The 12,925-nt window shown below is 37.8% G+C and overlaps 1 pseudogene; it reads right to left on the bottom strand.

Annotated features, from left to right (window-relative positions):
* Positions 1–8,915: 8,915 nt before the first annotated feature.
* Positions 8,916–12,595, bottom strand: LOC142606019 (protein NRT1/ PTR FAMILY 2.6-like; annotated as a pseudogene).
* Positions 12,596–12,925: the final 330 nt, after the last annotated feature.

A 12,925-nucleotide genomic window follows, 5' to 3' on the forward strand; every position in this document is an offset into this window, starting at 1 on the left:
TAGAACGGGCCACATAAGTTTGTTTCTTGCTTCGCCAAGAAATCAGAGAAGAACCAAGAAGAAAGCAATAACCAGTGGTGGACACACGCGATCGGTGGGATCTCTCGCCTAATCAGCATTAGAAAATGCACGGAGAACAGAGGAGACCGAGCGAGTAGAAAAGACCATGGAAGAGAGTGCCCTTTAGGTACCGAAGAATGCGTAGAACAACGGCGGCATAGTGAGTCGATCGTGAAGCAGACGGATATTGGCTCACACAGTGAACGGCATAGGAAATGTCCTGGACGAGTAACGATTGAGATAAACTAGTCGCCAACTAAGCGTACGTAAAGAGAGGGATTAGACAATGATTTCCTCTCCGAGGGAGTCGGATGCGCATTAAGCTCGACCGGAGTGTCCAACGATCTTGCTATCGATGAGTCCAGCTCTAGACAAGAGTTCAGAGGCATACTTGGCTTGAGTAATGTAAAGTCCATCTGTAGAATGAGTGATTTCAAGACCCAAGAAGTAGCTGAGATGTCCAAGATCTTTCATCTCAAACTGCTGACTGAGAAAATCTTTGAGTTCTTGAATGCCACTGAGGTCATCACCAGTTATGATCATATCATCCACATACAGGAGAAGTAAAATAATGCTTTTGTCAGTGCGACGAAGAAATAAGGCAGAATCATAATGACTGGCCATGTAACCCAAACGAGAGATGGTAGAGCTGAACTTGGCAAACCAAGCACGTGGAGCTTGTTTAAGGCCATAAAGTGCATGTCGAAGGTGACAAACCTTGTTTGATTCAACAGAGAGACCAGGAGGAAGTTGCATATAAACTTCTTCACTCAAATACCCATTAAAGAATGCATTTTTGACATCCATCTGGAAAAGATCCCATTTACTGGCAGCAGCAACAGCTAAGAGGGCACGAACAGATGAGATACGAGCAACCGGAGCAAAGGTCTCTTCATAATCAATCACATACTCCTGTGTAAAACCTTTTGCAACAAGACGAGCTTTGTAGCGCTCAATGGACCCATCAGAGCGAGTCTTAATCTTGTAGATCCACTTACAACCAACCACAGATTTCCCAGGGGGGAGAGTGACCAAGTCCCAAGTATGGTTTTTAGATAATGCATCAAGTTCCTCTTTCATTGCAATCTACCATAAAGGGTCAGTGGAAGCCTCACGATAGGTGTGAGGCTCGTGCAATGTAGCAAGGGCAGTGTAACAATGATAGTCAAGTAAATGTCCAGGAATGGACCTTACCCAAGTTGAGTGACGAGGTGGAATGTCTTGTACATGATCTTCAGGCGGAGCAGGAGCAGGGGAACCAGGATCAAGGTTGGGTAACTCGTCTTCGACCTGTTCATCTTCCACTTGTTCATTAAAAGGGGAACTAGGAAAGGGATCAAGGATTTCTGGTGGTTGAACAGAGAAGTTAATAGGAGAATCAGGAGCAGCTACAAGAGGATCAGGATCAGCTATAGGAGGGTCAGGAGCAGCTACAGAAGGAATTTGCGTCTCATCTGGAAATAGATCTAAGACAGAAGAGGAAGAAAAAGAAGCACGGAAGTGAGAGAGCTCGACAAAGAGGCGATGTTCCCAAAAGACAACATTGTGGGAGACACGAAGACGATGAGAAATAGGATCATAACACCGATACCCCTTTTGAGTTTCGCCATAACCAAGAAAACAACAAAGTCTTGACCTAGGCTCAAGTTTGTTATGCTCATGTGGGCGAAGAAGAACGAAACAAGCGAGCCGAATGAGTGTAGGTGGTGATAGTTTGGAGGTGACCCAAAATGCGCTCATATGGAGTTTGATTTTGGATGACGGAGATCGGAATGCGATTAATAGTATGAACGAGCATGAAGAGCGAACTTCGCCCAAAAAGGAGCAGGGAACTTTGGCGAGAGAAGAAGAGCACGAACCAGTGTCAAGAATATGACGAAGTTTTCGTTTCGGCTCTACCATTTCTTGAGAGGTACACGGACAAGTTAGTTGATGAACGATTGCCATAGGAATGCAAAACGGCTTGGAAAGCATATTGAGTGTACTTAAGAGCATTATCGGATCGAAAAATTTTGATACGTTTAGAAAATTGAGTTTCAACCATTTTTGCAAAATTAGAATACACTTGCAATAATTCGAACAATGTTTCATATTAAAGATCCGGCTATAGCGAGAGTAATCATCAACAAAGACAACAAAATATCGAGATCCACCAATACTAGAGACGAGAGGAAGGTCCCCAAACATCGAATGAATAAGGTCGAAGATATCGGTGGATATAGATTCACTAGAATTGAAAGGCAAAGCTGGTTGTTTTCCTAATTGACATGAAACACAATCAAAATTTTACATAGACACCGAACCTAGCAAACCTGCGGAAGCCAATTGTTGTACACGGGGAAGAAGATGTGTGACCAAGTCGAGCATGCCAAAGAGCAAGAGAAGGAATAGAGGAAGCTGCAGCCGCGGCAATAGAAACGAGGAGCAACAAGTGGAAGACGAAGGTTGTCCATGGGAAACATACGCCCGACTGCGGGACCGGTCCCTAGCTCCTGTCCCGTTCCTTGGATCTGCACAATACACCCGGGAATAATCAAATATGATTCGATAACCCAACTCAGCTAATTGTCCCACAGAAAACAAATTGTAAGAAAGGTCAGGAACATTAAAGACCCTAGAAACGGAGAAGGTGGAGGTTGAAACGGAACCTATATTATGACTAGACATTGTGGAACCATTTGCTGTGCGAATAGTAAGAGGATGTGGTGCAGGTTTAAGTTCAGAAAATAAGGACGAGTGAGGTGTCATGTGATTGCAACAAGCAGAATCCATAAGCCAAGAGGAAGGAGACATACCGGACAAAGCTGAGAGAGAAGAGGAATAAGATGCATTACCAACCATACGAATGACATTGGCGATGATGTTTTTAAGGTCATCTGTGGTCATGGTGAAAGTGCGACCTAAAGACTTAGACTGTGCAAAGACGGGAGCCATTGGTTGGACACTCTCAATGTTAGCAATAGTGGCAGAAGAACCTGAAACAGCTGATTTATTGCGCTGAAAGCAAGTCTCAATATTATGGCCAAAACGTTTGCAAAAATTGCAAAAGCGTTTACTAGATTGTCTGCGACGATTGTTGCAAAAGGAAGAAGACCTGTCCTTATTCTTCATTTAGAAGCAAAATATGCAAAAATGGATTGCAAAAATGAAATCTACGCGAAAAACTGAGTAAGGAGAACCTGGGCCACAAAAAGTCAACTCCAGGAAAAAAGTCAACGGTCAACGATCAAAGGTGACGTCAGTGATGACGTGGCAGGCTGACGTGGCAAGATGACGTGGCAGGCTGACGTGGCTAGGGCTGACGTCAGCAGGATCAATCTGGCGCGTGGCGGCGCGTGGAGGCGCGTGGTGGCTCGGTTCGGCGCGTGGGCGAGTGACCTGCAGTGCAGAAACTTTGGGCGGCGCGTGAGGGCGCGTGGAGACTCCGATGACTGTGAGGTTTTCACGAACAGGTAGATCTGAGCAAGACGATCTTCTTGGTACCTTCGGAAAATTTTTCGGAGCAATATTCACGGCGGTGCCGGAAAAGGCAGTGGTCTTTGCAGTGTTCGAACTCCCCAACGGCGGCTACGGTCGGAACCGAGGACGATGTACGGAAGACTCGAAGGTTCAACGGCGAAAAGGCCGATTGTTGTGACGACAATGAAGCAATATTAAGAATGGAGTTACACCAATAAAGACAAGATCGCTGAAGAAAAGGTCAGAGCAGTGGCTCTGATACCATGTTAGAAATACTGAATTGAATAGTATTGTATTTCTCACTGAAAGAATATACATGAGTGCCTTTATATAGGAGGCATATGAGTGCAGTACAAGTAAATAAGAGTGTAGTACAAGTAAATAAGAGTGTAGTACAAGTAAGAGTGCTATACAAGTAAGAGTGCTAAACAAGTAAACTAGTTGGGCCTAAAGCCCACAACACTATATATGTTAACAAAGAGAAACGGCGTTCTAATCCAGAATCATGACAATCATGAATGTCGCCAACATAGTGTTTTTGTTATTTATAGTAATATTTGTTTTTCCTTAATAACTTTTAGTTTAAAAGTCAGAATAAGGTCCCGTCTGTTTTGAGATGACCCTTAAAATTAGTAGTTTATAATTTTGCATTTAACTCAATTTTTCCATTTTTGGTAAATTTCGGTATTTTGTCACTTAATAGCTTAATTAGTGCGAATTAAGGTTTTTAGATGTTTCAGTATTTATATATTTTGTAGCCGTCAAAGGCAAATTAGACTATTATCAATAAATAAAGACTTTTTGTCAAATTTTCTTATGGTAGATTCCAGTTTTTATATCTTTGTGGATTCAAGGAAAACTCCTTGTGGATTCGAGGTTTATTACCAAGAATTAACAATTTAGTTTCCGTTCCTTCAAGAGAGCATCGTGTATGCTTTTCTCAGACTTCTGTGACATCACTAATCATAGAATGACAACGTTTTTGTATATTTTTTGTTCTTTCCTTCTGAACTTCAAGCCCGATATCTGCACTGTTCATGGCAAGTTTCAACAAAATTCAAACGTAGAGACAGAGAGATGCCAAGTATCCTCCAAGGTTTTGCAATTGAACCATCCAATCCATCATCTCCTTTTGTTTTAAGTGCAGCATAATTGAGGAACCTTCATCAATTGAGTGTGTTTGTGTAGCTTCTGTTAATTGAATAACATTTTGGCATATAAAATGTCTATCGACCTGGGCAAATGCATATTTTTAGACCAAATTAAAATGTGAAAAAACAAATGCTTGGCGGGACTTTATAAGAAGTTGCGTTTTAAAAATCAAGCAAAACTAATGTTTTAAAATTGAAAGAAGTACCTATTTTTCTTGAACACCATTTTTAAACGCTGAAACACAACATTTTATTGAATGCACATTTTTGCAAAAACCTATCCAAATGGGTTCATTGTATCAAATGAATTTTGAAACTAACAATTCAAATGATCTCCATAAGCTTCTGATTGCATATTTCAAAATATTAATGGTTATTTTATGAAAATATAAAACAGAAATTTCATTAAAAAATAAATCACTAAATAGACATAATGCTGGTCCATTTAGTGTTCTACTTCTAAGATCAAGAAATTTCGCTCAAAATTCTCATGATGCAATAATTATATTTTATATATTCAATATATGTGTTTTCTATTTTATCAGTGATAGTTGATTTATAGAACTTATTAATGATATATGCCCACAAAATCATATGAATAATTTTCAGATTCCTGTTGTACTTAACCTTCAATCCTCGAAGAAAATTGATTATCAGTATCTTTTAATTTAATGTACCAATCTAAATACTAATTATATTCTTGTCAATCAACCTCACATGAACAGAAAGACACTATAGTTTATCCGAGCAAGTGAAGCACGCTTGCCCGTATCGAATTTGATGAGGACACGGCAGGGGCGGAGCCAAAGGGGGGGGGGGGCAAGTCCCCCCTTGGCTTCTCAAAAAATGACTTTTAAATGAAACAACTTTAATTCTTTAAGGTCTTGTCCCTCCTGACATGAGAAAAGAAAAGAACAAAGAAGCATTGCCACAATAACCAATCTGTACCACTCACATAAGGAAAAAGCCAAAAACCTATACTACTTAATCAATAAGGCTCTCACCTAAGAAAAAGACACCAGCTTTCACTTCTTGAAAGCCACTATCACACATGATTTCACCACACCACACCATTCCCACTGCTCTTTTATATTTTCTCCCCAATCCTTTTTTTTTTCCCTTTCATATCAGCCACAACAACTTAATCAATGGGCCCCATATTAATATTATACAGAATATAATATAATAATTGTGGGGAGTAAAAGGACCCAAGCGGGCATCTGGGCTTTTGGGCTCTAACAAGGAGGGCCGATCTGTTCTTGAACTAAGAATTTGTTAGTACTGCGAATTGGCCCACATGCCGAGAGTCCGAGGGTGCAGCCGAGGGTAAGTTTCTCCTCGGACAGATCCAAAAGAACTCGGAGATTCACTACAAGAGTCAAGGCAGAATTCTGGAAAGACTGTTGGTTAAGAGGGGGAAACCCTGAACCTTCTAGATACATCGGTGTTAGAAAAATATTATGAGCAAAGGCTGCCACCTCCACATTAAAGACTCTGTACCTACCTCCCTGACCGCATTAATGGGGAAGTGACCCCTGAACAGTAGAACTGAAACTTCTGGTCACTATTCAAAGGCACTAGGAGAAGAAATATCTAAGGAGGAGGGGGTTTGAGCAACACGTGGATAAAGCATCAGGAAAAGAAGTATTTAAGGGGGATGAACGCCAAGGAAAAGGGAGGCGGTCTGTAACGAAGAAAGAAATTAAGAATTCTAATCTTTAAGAAAGAAAGAGAAATAATACAGAAATAATCCTCGGCTCACGCTCGAGGAGGTCCACCTGCAATTATCATTCATTGTTTACAAGTGTTTGCACCCTATAGCCCGTTATCAAGTTCTCAGTATCTTTAATCTAGATTTCAAGCCCACACTCTACAAATTTCATTGTTTAAGGCTCATTGGGCCTGAGCCCATAATAATCTTTGGGTCCAGGTGCAATTGTGCACTTACAATAATAATAAGTAATGTTAGAGACACAACAAAATGTTATAATAGTTATAGTTGTTTACAGCTGTTTATTTATTTATTATTAATATTGATTGATTTTCTTTAGGCTTTTTTTTATTGTTTTTTAATTTTGCCCCCCTAAATTGATATCCTAACTTTGCCACTAGGACACGGTATTGTTAAATGAATATTTTTTATTTTTTTATTTTTTTTTTAATTTTGATGAACGAATATATTGTATAATTATGAAGGGGGAGAATGATAATTTAATATGGGCATAGTCACCAAATCCAAAAACGGCGAGACAGAGAGATGCTATTTTTGACTTTGCATTTTGCAGTCAAGGTACTTTTTTATTTATTTATTATTTATTTATGTTTTTTGAGAAGCAGTCAAGGTATTATTGATTGTGAGCATCCGCAACGGATGCTGTATATGGGATATTTAAGCCCATTTTACAATTGAAGCCCAAAAGAGCCACTCCAGTAGAACTTGTAAAGTGAGAGTATTACAAAAAAATTTGCAATTGTGCTACAATGTGATTCTAAATGTAGAATCACACTGTAGCTCAATTGTAAAAAATATATTAATATTTTATTTGTAAATATCAGCCCTTCTCTCCACGGTCTCTCATCTCTCTCCATCGCTGAAACTCAAACTCACACCAAGCCTTTCTCTTCTCTCTCATCCCCTCTCTCTCTCGCCATCGCTGCCGATTCACCCACCCATCTCCAAATCCCTTAAATCTCAGGCTTTTCTCTCTCAGTCGATCTCTTATTTATGGGTATTTTTTGTGGTTTCTGGCGGTGGAGATCGGCGAGTGAGTTGGGTTTCTAGTAGTGGAGATCGGTGAGTTGTGTGGTTTTCTGGCGGTGGTGGGTTTGTGACTGATGTGGCCGTGGGTCAAGTGGTGCGGGGCGGCAGTGGTGGCAATGGCGGCATGGGTCAGTGGTGGGTTTCTGGTTTTGATTTTGGGATTTTGATTTTGATTTGGATCGGTGATCGTCGAGTGATTTTGATTTTGATTTTGGATTTTGGGTTCTCTGGAGATCGGAGTTTTGATCGGCGTATATGGAGATCGGGTTTTGATTGCGTGGGTTTCGTTCCAATGGGCTTTTGATAGAGTGAATTTTTCCAGTGGGTGTGTGGCGTGGTGGTGGTGATTGGTGGTTTGTTAGGGTTCGGCAGCAGTGGCAAGTCCGATCACTTTAAAGATCGGCATGGATTGCTGATGGTGGGTTTTTCTTCAAATTTTTGTTTTGGGATTGTTGTTGTGATTTGCTGGGGTGGCTGGTGGTGATTTTTTGTTGTGATTTTGGTATGGATTTATAGATTTATTGTGATTTTTTGTTCAAATTTTGCTAGGGTGGCAGGTGGATTTTTGGTACTTGTTTGATTTGGGTGATTTTTTGTTGTGATTTTGCTGGGTATGGGTTTGCTAAAGGTTAAGGCCAATGCTAGAGGTTGAGGGAGAAAGAGAGGAAAAGGAGGAGAAAAAGAAAAATAGTAAAAAAAGGATTAAAAAAGAATATTTAAATAAAATGGGAAAAAAATAAAGTTTTGAAATGTTGGGTGTATTGTAAAATGCTATGGTATAATTGATAAAATAGTTTTTTAGATGGTAAAATAAGATAGAATTAGAAAAAACCAATGCTGATGCTCTTACTTATCCAGTCATCAAAGAAAGCAACTGAACAGTAATTAAAGTTACTTCGACATTAAGGGTGCAAACATCAGATATTCAGATATGTCAATTGGATCCAATTGACGTTGATTAAGTTCATTGGACCTTCTCTAAGTAGCCATCTTATATAGCACAAGCTTTTACATTATCCCATAAAATAAAATTAAAAAAAAGTTTTTAAATGTGCTTCTTTTTTTCTTTTCTTTTTTTGTTACAGGGGTAAGTAGATGAATAGTGCTCAAAGTAATTTGCTGGTTTAGAATCCTCCGTTCAATCAAGAATTCTTTTGTTTAGATAGTGGGATGATTTGGACAATACTGGGGGGTTTTGTTTTGTTTTACTTTTTTTTTTTCATTTATTTTAGTTGCAAAAATTCTCCCCCAAAAAAAGTAAAATACAATCATGTTTCCTTTATTACAATAAAACCGGACATTCAACTATCATAAAACGAGAGTAATGATAGAAACTACATCACTTTTATCTTGGTTCGTCATTGATCTTACTTTTTTCCTGCATCAATCAAAATAGTTCATGTTAACATTTGTCAAAAATACTATACCCAAGGCCTACTATTATAGAAGTACATGTGAGCATTTATCATTGGTCACCATGAGAATCACTTATTAGTGTCAGAATTGCTCTCTTCTCCCTTTCAACATTTTGATACTCGTATAAGGAAGCACACACCAAGTAATAACCGAAGTTGACCACTACCCCCACAACTAACAACCAATACATATTATCTAGCCTCCCATTATTTATATTATTTGGCAACCATCCAGAGATCCTTTGGACAAGATCAATCAAAACCGTGCTCATATAAAAAGAAATCCCTATAATCATTGCAATCATCGCAGTTGATGTACTTTTAAGTGAAGTAGGAAATTCTTGATAAGATAATGCAGCTTGTCTTGGGAAATGAAATGCTCCTCCAATGCCAACCTAAACTAGTTGTGGAATTAGCCACGAGGCCAACATGGGCACCATGGCCCCAGACTGGCCTTGGAGATGGTGGGCTCGGGCTATTTTGAGCCGCTTCGATTCCACTAGTGCTGAAGTAGCCATACTTAGAATGTTTAGCACATGGCCTAGTCCTATTTATTGGATGGGAGTAGGAGATCTACGAGTTTGCTTTTGCCACATTGGAGATAAAAATCGATCAATGATTGTCAGAAAAATGGCTGTGGAGATTAGGCTTATGACTAGGATAAACCCAGCAGGAATTTGGAAATGAGGCCCAAGGTGTCGGTCCATGGTTAAAGCTTGGATTACTATCAAACTGGCTTGAACTCCTATTGGGGTACCTAGAAATATACTTGATGACCAAAATGGGAAAGAAAATCCTAAAAAGGGATTTGAGATCTTCTACTTGCTGTACTGTGCATATTTTCCAAGGTTTTGCTATTAAACCATCCGATCCAATATCTCCATCTGTTTTAAGTGCGGCACGATTAAGGAACCTGCATCAAAAGTTTGTTTAAGTAGTTTTGTTAGTTGAATAAAATTTTGGCTTATAAAATGTTTGTCAGACTATCATTATCTGAAATGAATTATCATACGTGAGAATTCAATGATCTCCATATGGATACAAATTTATATTTCAAAATACAAGTGGTCATCATAAGAAGATTAAGAAAAAAATAGAGTTCATTAAAAATAGAACACTAATGGATATGGTGTTCAATACTAAGAATACTAAATTTCGTTCAAAATTTTCATGTTGCAATAATTATATGTCTTATGCATTCAATTCAATAGATGCATCTTCCATTTCAGAGTATATGAACCCTATATTCACGTGAGATCTATAAACTATTAGACTTGGATGTATACATACATGAACAAGATTCTTTCCCCCTATTGCACATGTCAAGTATTAGAGGTAGTTATATGTAATGTCAATGATTGTAAAGTGACCAAGTTTTCAAATAACAATAAGTAAATTTCAATTCATCCCAAAAAAATATGGAACGAATCAACTTCCTACCTCAAGCTTTTTTCGGGTGCTGCAGTCGCAGTTATTTATATGATTCTGGTATGTCTGTAGTAGTCAGGGATGGACCCAGGTGGGGGCCTAAGGGGGGCAGGCCCCCTAGGCCCCCAAAAAAAAAAATTTAGCAGCTTAAATTTTTCGAAAAAAAAAAAGAAGCTTGGCCCCCTTAGTTGTTAGCTCAGGCCCCCTAATGAATTCCTAGCCCAACCGGCCCCCCTCATGAAGTATATTTACAGCCCATATATTTACACATATGTTGAAAATTGAGCCCATGACCCATGTAAATAAAAAAAATAAAAAAATAAAAGAAAGGAAACTTAGGAGAGGTGAGACAGAGTCACAGAGAGATAGAGAGGCCGAGGCGAGACCGCTACTACTAATGCTTCATCTTCTTTTTCTTCTTCTTCTTCTTCTTCTTCTTCTTCTTTCTTTTCCTCCGCTGGTCCTTCTTCAATTCTATTTTGAATTTTCATTGTCTTGTTTTGTATTTTCTTTCTTGTTTTGTGAACCTAGCACGTGACTAGGTGTTGGAAATGACAAAGAGACTTGACAAAAAGTTGTAGGCTTTGTTTATGTGGGTCCACACGTAATATATAAATAATAAAACTATTTTAATATTTAACTTGAGCTTTTATATTTTGGTTTTTTAATAGTAATTATTTTAGAATATTTTAATAGTAAAATTATTTTAATATATATATATATATATATTTTTTTTTTTGAGAATCAATAAGATTATTATAATTATTGGGTAGAGTTTTAGACTTGAAATTGATATATTAGCTAAAATATGGACTTATAGTTTTAAGACTCAATAAATTATATGGATTTTGACCAATAATATATAAGGAAAAGGAAATATAAGTACATAAAATTATAAATTAAAAAAAAGTACAAAAAAGGTAACTCCGAAACAGTTTGCTGAGACAACCCAGTACCAATCTGATACTGAAATATTCCATTTCAATAGACAAACCGAAATGAGCACCGAAATGAACATTAGTCAAAACTAACCTTCAAAACAAACTGTAAAATGATTTTTTGACGAACTCTTTAATATTATACATTGAAAATGATATAACTTCGACATTTAGTTTGAATTCAATCGTAGATGATTTTAAAGATTTGAAAGAGTATCGAGTTCCCTTTTTATAGATGATTGTATTAAGGAACAATAGTGTTTTGTGTCTTTTATTTTTATTGGTAGATAATTGTATCTTAATATATTAAGAAACAATGATTTTTGGGTATTTATTTGGTTGATAGTTTATTAATACTATATGGATGCGTATTTGAAATATTTTTTTGCTTATCTCCGGCCTCCCTAACTTGAAATCCTGGGTCCGTCCCTGGTAATAGTAATCTTCGATTTTGGATAAGTGCTGCACCGTCCATTTCTAAATACTGGCAACAATAACACGAACTATGCCTGTGAATGGGCTCCCTTGTGGCTTATCATGAATGTAGAAACGGTTTCCCAATAAGAGAAAGGCCAAGCCAATGAAGTTAATAATTGCACCTAGGCCAAATCCTCATTTCCAACTTACATTATCTTGAAAAAATAAATACTCTATAGTATAAAATAATTTACAAATTGATGAAATAATTTACAAATTTAAAAAGTTATGTCTGAACAAATAAATAAAAAATATCGATGAAATATTTTTGCTGAAAAAACACTCTATAGTATAAAATAATTTACAAATTGAGTAGTTAATCGTAAATGGAAAGGAAACTAAAGACTTTTACAACAAGCACTCCAATCCTATCAATTAGTATAACACCATCATCATTGTCTCAAGCGGGCCTTTAGCCACAAGGCCCACAATTCTACACACCACCTGCAACACCTCCATCATCACCGCCTCTAGGTACTCCACACCACACCACAATCACCAACATCATCACACCACCTACACCACTATCGCCACCACCATCACCTACACCACATCACTAATGCCCTCATTAGTGCAACCGTTACTATTTTGTCTGTGGGCAACCTGAGGTTTAAAGTTATCACTTTGCCCACTTTAGATTTACTCTGTTAAACTTCCATAATCTATCTTTGTACTTTCACCGTTAAAAAAACAAAAACCATAACAAAAACATAAAAATCTAAATCTAAAAATCAAGATCTAGCAACATTTATGTTTCTCAAATTGAACACCTGAATTAGATATACAATCAGGTTCGATATCAGGAGGGAGAGAGAGTGCGAGAGAGAGGTTGACCAATGATGAATGGAAAGGTGATCCAACCACTACGTTTGTTACCGGAGCTCGATAATTGGGTTTCTCTACCATGACCATCCATATTGCTGACTAACTTTTGGTTCCAAGTGATGGTCGATTTATGCTACTTGTGAATGTTATATGTAATTAACAAAACTGCATTAATAATTTTCAGATTTCTCTAGTACTAACCTACCGTGGACTTCTTAAACTGGGAAAATCAGGAGTGATTATCAATGTCTTGGAATCTTATAGTTTATCGGTGCAAATGAAGCACGCTTGCCCTTGATAGAATTTGATTTGGCCATGATATTGTTAAATATACTCTCTCACTCAAAAATAAACAAACTATAACTGCTCAGTATAATGAATATTAACAAAATGGGAATGCACTGCTATTTA

The sequence above is a fragment of the Castanea sativa genome, chromosome 8, assembly GCF_040712315.1.
Source record: "Castanea sativa cultivar Marrone di Chiusa Pesio chromosome 8, ASM4071231v1".
NCBI classification, from domain to species: domain Eukaryota; kingdom Viridiplantae; phylum Streptophyta; class Magnoliopsida; order Fagales; family Fagaceae; genus Castanea; species Castanea sativa.